We start from the raw sequence: 10,424 nt of genomic DNA, 5'->3' as shown, positions 1-10,424 counted from the left end.
GCCATTCGCTCTGGTGCAGTAATGGGGCCTGGGGGGGTTGGAATAAGGGGTGGGGGTACACCCAGGGAGGCAGGGAAGGGACAGCGGTGGTTGGATGGGGCGGAGTTCTGGGAGGTGGTCAGTGATGGGGAACAGGGGGTTATAACGGGATCCTGGAGGCCTGTCTGGGGTGGCTTGGAAATAGGGTCAGAGAATGGGAAACGGGTGGGTAAGCATAGGGGTGCAGGGACCGTTCAGGGGCGGGTGTGTGATAGGGGTTGGGGCATTCAGTTGGACAGAAGAGCGGAGCGGGTTGATGGGGGCTTCCCGGGATTTTTGGTGGGTGGTCCAGGAGTGGTGGCAGAGGGACCAGAGCAGGACAGTTGAATTGGTTGGTGTTCTGAGGGGGAAAGTCCAGGGGAGAACAGGAGGGGCATATATGCGGTGGGGCGAGCGTCTGAACACAGCCTCCCAACGAGCAGCATGTATGGCAGACAGGTTGCCTGGATGGAGCTAGACACCCTGCCGCTCCGCTTGGCAGGAGCGCTGCCTGCGCAGCGGCATGGCTGCTGGGGAGGGGCAACAGCAGGGATGAGACCAGGGACCAGATGTGGCCTCGCGGGCTGTAGTTTGCCCACCTCTGCTTCAGAAGGTTGATGGAAAAATCTCACTACGTTGCCTGACCTCTTCAATTTTTCCTTCTATAATGTAGTTTGTGGTGTGATATCACCTTAAGTAAACTTTTCACTTCAAGACTTGGCAAGGATCCAGATGGTTTTAAAGTCACTTGCTCGGGCAAAAGAAGAATGGTATGTTTGGGATGAAATTATCCTAGAGGGCATTGTTGCAATTAGAGAGATGAATGACCCTGGGCTTTAATTAGAACACTAGGTACACATTCCATATCATTATTCTAAGCAACCCAGCTCACACTGCTAGGTAATGTAATGTTACTGACTTAATACCTCAGAACTGCAAAACCATTTCTAAGTGAGGGGCCATTTTAACTCCATATTTATTTTAACTCCATGTTTATTTATAAAATAACTGTAAAAATATCTTTCCTATGTAACCTGAATTTCCTCTGCACCATGCATCCAAACAAATCACAGTTGTACTTAAATTCATAACAAGGAAGTGTACAAGGGGGAGGTGGCAAGAGGGAGAGAGTTGAGATTAGGAAATGCATTTTACAGTTAGAAAGAGTAGACACGTTAGAGATGCATATTGCTCAAATCTTCTTTTAAAGAGCAAGCAACATTTTATATGTTGCTGCCTGCATATTAAGTCTTTGCTTTCAAATGTGTTACTTATTTATGTTTTTTATGCTTTGTGTAATAAGATTGTGTTTCATCTACACACAAAATCATATATATTTATATATAGTTATGCACAGAGGTACTGGCGACTTCATCCATCACAAACCTCTGAGTTTGGGTGTGAATGCACCCTTCAATAACCAATTAGGACAACTATGCTAAATCAGAACCCCCCACACCTAAGAAAAAGGGGATGGGGGTTGTGGACCTACCCAGGAGTTTAGATTGAGTGAGCAGAGGGCTTTTGCTGAGTATTGTGTGTGCACAGGCAGAACACATGGCAGAGAGAGAGAGGCAGAGGCAAATAACAAAACACACCAAACACACCAAGAAAGCAAAGCAGTAGCTGGTGAGCACACTGTGACCCCGGGAAAAGCTAGAGAGCACTTCTGGGTTTGTTATTGGCTAAAAAGGCTTGGGTCTGCAAGTGACAAAACTGCTCCTTTCATTCTTGGTTCCTCCTACATTCATAGAAGCAAGACTCTGTATTTAAAAAGAATGTACAAATACTGCATCAAAAAAAATACCTCACTACCACCAATTCCAACTCCCAAATGGAATAAACACAAGCCCCAAACTTTGACTAGCCATTCAGGTCAAAGAGTGGCAACAGGGACCAGTTTTCTAGTTTCTAAGAAGACATTGTTAGCTGGTATTCCTGTTGAACCAAGATGGAACATATAATGGAGGTGTGCTTGCAGAAATATAAAAGGGCCAGCAGGAATTAAACCAACACTTGGAAGTTTACCAGCAGGGGCTCAGAGATGGCTTACACACTGAGATGAGCACCATGTTGAAGCAACAATAGGGTGACCAGACAGCAAAAGTGAAAAATCAGGATGGGGATGGGAGGTAATAGGAGCCTATATAAGAAAAAGACCCCAAAATCAGGACTGTCCCTATAAAATCGGGACATCTGGTCACCCTAAGCAACAATGACAAAGTGGCCTAGATAGATAGGGAAACCCAGCTGCAACATACCCAGGGCTGAATTGTTGAACAGATTGATGAGATAACCAACATTCTGACTGCCATAAACCAGAAGTTTTCCCATGAAATAGTGGAGATCAAGCAAGTTTTAGCAAACATGTAACTTGCTAGCAGATATAAGCGGCAATAAATTATTTGAGTTGAAAATTCAGCTGCAGAAGGAAATCAAAGGGTCAGAGATCACAGTGGAAGGCAGATGCCTGGATGAGGAATTGAGCCAGTTAGAAGACTTGGGTAAGACCAGATATTTAACAGTTTTCTACCCTATTTGTAATCCACAGAGGCCCAGAGGAAAGAAGTTGGGATGTCCCAGCTTAAATGATGCACAAGCCAACTATCTTTGAAGGAAAAACTCCCTGGGAGGTTTATCTGATTGACAGAGAGGAAGGCCAGAAGGGACCACCAGATAATCTATTCTGACCTCATGCATATCACAGGCGAACTACACCTGCGCACTAAACCCAACCACTGAAATTAGACCAAAGCATTACAGCCCACAGGAAACTAGACTAGCAGAGAACAGGAAGGACCAAGGTGCACCAGTGCCCGAGGCCCCAACAATGGCAGGGAAATGATTAAATGAGATATAGCCGTATAATCCCAGCAAGTAATCCACACGTTGCAGAGGAAGGTGAACAACCCCCAAGGTCATTGCCAACCTGACCCAGGGGAAAATTCCTTCCTAACCCCACATTCGATGATCAGTGAGACACTGTCCTGTGAGCAAGATCCAGCCAGCCAAACACTTAAGAAAGAACACTTTGTGCCACCTTAAAGCCATGGCCCTCCCCATCTAATGTCCCATCTCCAACCGTGGCAATCTCTGATGATGGGTTTTAAAAAACTCAGAATACACTGGGGGAAAAAAATCCCTTCCTCACCCCTGAAGTGGTCATCTGAAACCCTGAAGTGTGAGCTTTTAGAAACATAAGACACAAAGTGGAAATGAGCCCCAGGGTTGCTGAACCCTGCTTCCTAGTATCACAAGCAACCCTGTCATACAGTTGCACTCAAATTTATTCAGCTTTCTTTTAAAACTAATTGCCTCCACAGCTCCTGTTGGGAGGCTGTTCCAGAACCTTACTCCTCTGATAGTTAGAAACCTTCTTCTAATTTCTATCCTGAATTTATGGCCAGTTTATATCCATTTGTACTGGTGTCAATATTGTCCTTTAGGTTAAATAGCTCTTCACTTGCCGTGGTATTTAGCCCCGTAATGTATTTATAGAAAACAATCATATAGTCTCAAAGCCTTCTTTTTGCTAAACTAAACAAGCCAAACTCTTCTAGTCTCCTCTCATTAGATAGTTCCTCCATTCCCCTGATCATCCTAGTAGCTCTTCTCTGCACCTGTTCTAACTTAAATTCATCTTTCTTGTACATAGATGGCCAAAATTATATACAATATTTCAAATGAGTTCTTACCAGTCACTTGTACAATGGCATTAATACTTCTCTATCTCTACTGGAAATGCCTCGCCTAATACATTCTAAGGATAACATTTGGCTTTTTCACAACAGTGTCATATTGATGGCTCAGTCATCCTATGATCTGACTTACACACCCATCTCTCTCTCCTTCTATGTCACTTCCAACTGATGAATCCTCAGCTTGTAGCAGGAATTCCTCATTACTTACAAAACCAATTCTAAAATTGCAACACACATTGATGGTTCAGTGATGATTTGATGAAGAAAACCATCTATCACATACAGGAATAAGGGGGCCCTACAAGGATAAGTACCATTTATTTTCCAATCTATATCCAGGCAGAATCTCCTATTATGGCACAGTGCCCCAAAGTACATCTCTAATAATGGGAAAGAGATCACTATTGTTATCTGAAGTCTGACCCTGGATGTCTATAGCAAACCCCTAACACTATCCCGGTAGAACCTCTTTTACAATCCTTCCCTAAAGTGATTTTTGCCAAAACAGATTCTGTTTGTTCATACTAATCACTTCGTATTTCTTTACAGTGTACCACTTAGTTGATATATGTCTGTATTCCACCACCTTTACACTTCTCTCCTAAACAGCACATACCTTTCAGTACCCTTATACCAGTCATCAGTGCTATTCCACTGTGTGTCTGTAATCCCTAGAATATCTGGATTGACCTCCTGCACCACGTTCCATTTCCTCCATTTTATTGCCCAGACTCCCTATATCTGTGTACAAGCATTTTCATTGTTTTCATAGGACCTCACTCAGTTCAGTACAATTCAACATTATAGTTCAAATGAACATCTGGTATAAGGACAGATGTTTCTAGCAGCCAGCTTGGATACCCGGCTCTGACAGTGCTGCAGAACCTACCCCCAGAAAAGAAATTGAGTTATCCAGACCTGGTACAAGCCCTTGTCATGTTGTGTGGGGTTAGCCATCAATCTGAGCTTGCCTGGGCACAGCTGAGAATTAGAAGCAAAGGGAAAGAAGAAACACCATCTGAACTGAAAAAAGGACTGCAGAGGCTTGTACTCCTGCCATAATCAGATACCACCAAGGCCTTCTAAGATAGACTTCAAGGGACCATTTTATAGATATTCAGGTGGATTTGGACTCGCAGATCAAAGACTGCAAGAAAAGGCCAAAGATACTCTCAGAGGCTGTGGAATTTCCCATAGAACAAATTGTTTCTTGCAGTCTCCTTGCATAACATAAGAATGGGTCAGACCAGTTGTCCATCGAGCCTAGTATCCTGTCTTCTGACAGTGACCAGTGCCAAGTGCTTCAGAGGGAATGAATAGAACATGCAGGCATTGAATGATCCATCTCTTGTCATCCATATTCCCAGCTCTGGGAACAGAGCTTCCAGCTCTGGGCGAACAGAGGATACATTACTTTGCAATTTAATCAACTCATTGAATTGCTCATCTGCCGCATGTTTGTTGCCCAGAGACTCTTTGAACTCTTCACAATCTGCTTTGGACTTAACAGTATCCAAAGAGGGAAGCAGCTGCTACTGAGAGGAAGATGGGACCCTATTAGGTATAGTTCTGTGTTTAATGTGCATGATGAAGGGGGAGTTCTAATCTGGTCACAACTATATTGACCAATTACATTCAATGATTTATTTGGTCGTAATGCAACTTAAAGGAACAGTTCAATTAAATGCTGGTAATATGACAAAATGATCACAAAAAGGAATGTTATAAATTAGGGTGCCCAATTAATCACACTTATTCATGCAATTAACTCAAAAATTAATTGTGATTAAAAATATAGCAGTAAATCACAATTTTAAATTTTTTTCCCCTTTACTGTTAAACAATAGAATACAATTAAATTTATGAAATATTTTGATGTTTTTTCTACATTGTTCAAATCAATTGCATTTTGTGAAAGTGTAGAATGCAATTATATTGTAAAATAAAATGGCATTAGATGTGGGTATGTACCTTCTAAGCAGAGAATAAGAAATGGAATTACAGGTTGACAGGAAACGAGAACCATTAGGTATTAACAAGGTGCTCATGCGAACATTACAGAAGATCGGTAATAGTACTAATGGAATAAGATATTCATGCTAGCCCAGGTAAACTGATCAGATTTGCTTCCTTTGTTTCTTGCTAATCTCCCCCCTTTTATCTGTATAAATAAGTGTTTGTGTTTCTGTATGGGCTCACATTATCTGGGGGTTATTAGCAGAACGCTGTGCCTAATAAACAAGTTGTCTGAAATGGTGAGTCCCTCGCGTCCTACTTTGACAATTTGGAGGTGTATCACCAAGATGGCAACCATTTTCCTGGGCTGTAGTGATTCCTGACCGTTTTGCAGGATGACCGTGGCAAGCCGGCCACCTGGGCATTTGGCGCGAGTGGTCTATTCACTAGGACGGAAAGTGCGCACAATCCACAGTAAAGTCCTACGCACCAACTGTTGGTTCCCACTCTGTTCTGGCAGCATCCCGACGATCTGACATCAGAATCTGGTCAGGTAATGTATTCTGTGTTCTTGGTCCGGACTGAGACTGTTCCTGTCTCTGTTCTACTTGCTCCTCTTGTGAGTGTTTGATGTCTGATGGATGCCGTCTCCATCCGGATAGGCCGACAAGGGGTTCTGTCCCACGTCTGCGCGAGCCTGAGTGAGTAGAATCTTGCCACAATCGCCAGCCGCACCGCACTTTGGGTAAACGCCTGTGTGAAAGCAAGGGCATGGACAGTAGCTTGGCCTTTTTGTGTGTTGCATCGGGCATCGCTCTGATGAACCCAATTTCCTTTCTTGTGTGAATTGGAGTTGTGACAGTCCTCCTGTATTGGTAACCAGGACGTCTAAGTCGGGACAGTTCCCTAATGACATCGCTCATTTTTATGTATTTAGGATGGTCCGGACTCCTGTAAAGGGTCAGACTCCTGTAAATTTCTGGAAAGATGTCTAGGCTAATGCGTCTGGATCCCAAAACTCAGTGGCCACTGTTAAATTTGGACAAAGGACTGAATTGACGTCTTAAGGGACAAACTGCACCTAACTAAATTGAGCTAAAGGAGAGGTTAATTGTGATTTCATGCAGTGTGGGAGAGGCAGCGTAGGTGGACAAATGCAAACTCTCCTCTCTAAATATTCAAATAATAGTAAAGCTTTATTAAAGCCTTCTCTCTCACACCAGACTAAGCGCTCCCCTATTACCCCGTTCTCCAAACCCCATCGATCCAACCCCCTTTCATACTCCCATCTCATGTAAAAGACACCAAAGCCCCTTGTTGTCTGTTCCCCTTGTTTGTCTTGGCCTCAGAAACAGATTCTTTAGTGTTCCACTACCAAATTCCAGAGGGAGGTGGGCTCTCTCACTAGCCCCCACCTTCGCTGGTCCCTTTCCTTTGACTTTTTTTCAAAATTGTGAAGTGCCCACTAATAGCGCTCACAAATGTTCATTGCGAAAAAGCAGATCGGCCCCAGACGCAGGCAAGCAACAGATAAAGAACTGAAAAAACAGTTGAAGCCTAAGGAATAGTGTCAGGAATAAGAAAAGCAGTAAGTGCAGGCCATGAAAACCCCTGGACAATACTTAAAATTGGTGAAATCTGATGGTGAGAAGGTGTCATTTTGGGACATAACAAGGTGATTTAAGAAAGAGAGTGAAAAGGCGTGTTACTCCACAGAGGCTGAAGAGGAATTAAGCAGTTAAACTTTGTTGCGAAAATTGTAAAAAGACCATGTTAAGAGAGAATTCTTGATCGGTTCTTTCAGCCATTCTAAGGAAAATGGGCCTTCTTCCTAGTAAGAATGCCTGTAAATATCCAATATATATACAGCTATGCTAAAACAAAGCAGTGTAAAGAAATGTTAAAGAAAAGAAACTTGTGTATGTATCTATTTGTCTGTGAATTGAAAGTTGCTACGAATCTAAACCTAACACATCTGGTTTTATAAACTCTGTTTTTCTAGGTGTGAGAATAAATGTTTATTTAATGCACTAAAAATTCCATTGCCTCTTTAATTCAAAGTGCCAAACTGACAGACTTTTTGCAAGATCCCAGTAATTAGTGCTGTTTGGCTTTGGGATTAGCATTTAACCCTAAGGTGGTAACTATGATTCTTTACAAAATTAAAAATTTTTATAAAGACCAAGTCAGGGCTGCAATAGGGCAGTCAAAATCAGGGAATAGGTAGAGATTCTGGGTCTTTTGTTTGTTGGGGTTTTTTTTGTAAAAATAGCAGATAGCGACTTATTGAAGATAAGACGATTACGTATCCTCTGAAGCACAGCAGAGGTGATGTGCACAAAACCAAAGAAGCAATGGTTAAAAACACTGAGCTTAAAATAGCTCTGTGTAATCAGACTGTCACTTTTATAGGGTCATGAAAATCTGCTGAAGAACAAACGAACAGTTACACCTTATGTAAAATCAATATGGCTAAGTGTTTTTAAAGTTATAGTATAGAAAGAATGTGCATTCCTGGACATATGCAGTGTATATTTCGAAAGGCGTTAAAAAATGCAAATGAATCTACGTGCTGCTGAATTAAAATCCTAATAGGGTCCAAAAAATACTGCAATAGCGCTGTGTTTTCTTTTTTCAGATCCCTGTGTGTTACCACAGAGTTCTTAGCTCTGCTGATGGCTTTGATCCAAAAGCCTAAGCCTGGTGTGATTGTGAAATTACCTATGCATAAAGAAAGGTAGAGAACTGCCCGCCACGAAGAAGCTGCAAATAAGACATACCTGATCAGCAAACAGATTGCCTACATAAAAGCATGATATACAAGATACCTTTCATAAATTTGCTGCTATGTTATTGTTAATATTACATTAAAATAAATTTAATGTTAATACAGTACCCCTGCTAACAACTTTAGTGTATATTGATTTTTTGGAAAAATCCTTTAGTATGGTAATGAAGCTTCTCAGCTATTACAGTGATAAACTTAAACTTATACACCTCGCAGGAAAAACATATTTGCCACAACAACAAGATAAACTATTTCTCAGCTACTGTAGCACTGATTTAGCTGCGTTCTCTATTCTCAAGCTGGCACGAATGCCAACAAACAATTATCCAAAAATGTACTACCCCTAATTGTTTTTGTTTAATTGTATGGTGTTTAAGTTGAAATGTTTAAAATGTGCTGTGGATAAACAAATGTGTGCAAAGCTAAAGCCACAGGCCCAAATCACCTCCCAGTATTTTTTCTTTATTACAGGACTAATAAGAACAGTGACACTGGTCGATATAATCTTAGTTTCAAAAGGGGGATATGTAGGAGAAGGATTTTTATAATGTCTCCATAAAATTAATGTATGATTTTGATTTCATCATTGCTATGCTACCCTTTGGATAGCAGAAGAAAAGACCCTCTGGACTATAAGATTCTGTTTTCCCATATGCGATACAAATTGGGCCTATCTGACTCTTTGTTTTAGATTAGTAGTAAAGCACAGGATTCTCTTTGTGTTCTGTTAAGTAAATTAGAGAACATTGAAGGCCGGTCTCTCAATGTAATTGTCGTAGTTATTAATTGAAACTGAGCAGGTTTAATTGCAATGCTTTTTTTGTTCAATACAAATCTACTGTTTGTATTCTTCATCGTGTTTGTCATGAGATGAGATGTAATGCATCAGGACGATAACGTGTGAAAGCCATTGTTTTATAGCCAGGTTCAAGGGAGATAGTAGTAAAGAAACTAAAGCCCACTCTTACTACCCGCAGGAGCTGTTAAACTGTCTGCATTCAGATGGTAAGAGGTGACTGAGAACAGCCTGCCATACGCTTCAGGGTCTACGCTTCGTGGCGTTGCAGAAGCAGACGACGGTACATAAAGCAAGGCCAAGAAGAAGCGGAGTAGGAGCCGTAGCGCCTGCTGCGCTGTGACATTAAAACTGTGAGCTGGCGATTCCGCTCAGTGGAGGTTGGGCAGAAGCAGAAGGTCCCTGCCTCAACATGCGCCTCTGGTGGCGCCTGTTCTCGGCTGCTGGTGTCTTTTAGGTCGTGTGGGATCCACTCAATGACAATTCCTTTTATTCCTAGCAGCACCAGTATAAATGTGGATTAGCTCTAGACCCTTATTTATTTCTACAATGGTGGGTCTGCCGCAATCCCAGCCACTCTCAAACTGGTGTTCCTCTCTGGCTGTATCCCACTGCATTTCCCCAGACCTCACTGGAGACCTTTAGTTGTTTACACAATGGACAGTCTAATGACACCTGGGAGAGGCTCATTGGAGTTACCTTTTATCCCACTTGGTCCAGCAGTCAACACCAGGCAAAAGCTCCTGAATGTTACAGCAGTAGTTGAATATGCAATAAACGGAGAAAGTTTACGAGCCCTTGAGCCAAAGAAACGAGGGCAATCCAACAGGTGGCCTTCAGAAGCGTCAGGCATTTTGGACACTAGTGCTGGCGGCCAGCAGGATCTGTGCTGTCATTGGAAACTAATGTGTGTCCTGCTTTGAATACCTGACTGTTGGATACCAATGAGTAAATAGTTGCCGCCCCATAGTCGGCCGAGTGTCTTTATGGAGAGTGGCCTAAGTAGATGCCTGTTCTAGATGTTCTCTGCATAGGAACACTTGGTTGTTTCAGGAGCCGACTATCCTGTTGAATCCTAATAATTTTTGTAATGCTTTCAGTTTAATTCCATGCTTATATCCAGAATTATGTCACCAGCGGACTGCCCCAAAAAGAGTGAGTCGTG

The sequence above is a fragment of the Chelonoidis abingdonii genome, chromosome 3 (genome assembly GCF_003597395.2).
Source record: "Chelonoidis abingdonii isolate Lonesome George chromosome 3, CheloAbing_2.0, whole genome shotgun sequence".
Lineage (NCBI taxonomy): Eukaryota > Metazoa > Chordata > Testudines > Testudinidae > Chelonoidis > Chelonoidis abingdonii.
The sequence above is the reverse complement of the archived record's forward strand: the minus strand, read 5'-3'. Positions refer to the sequence as shown.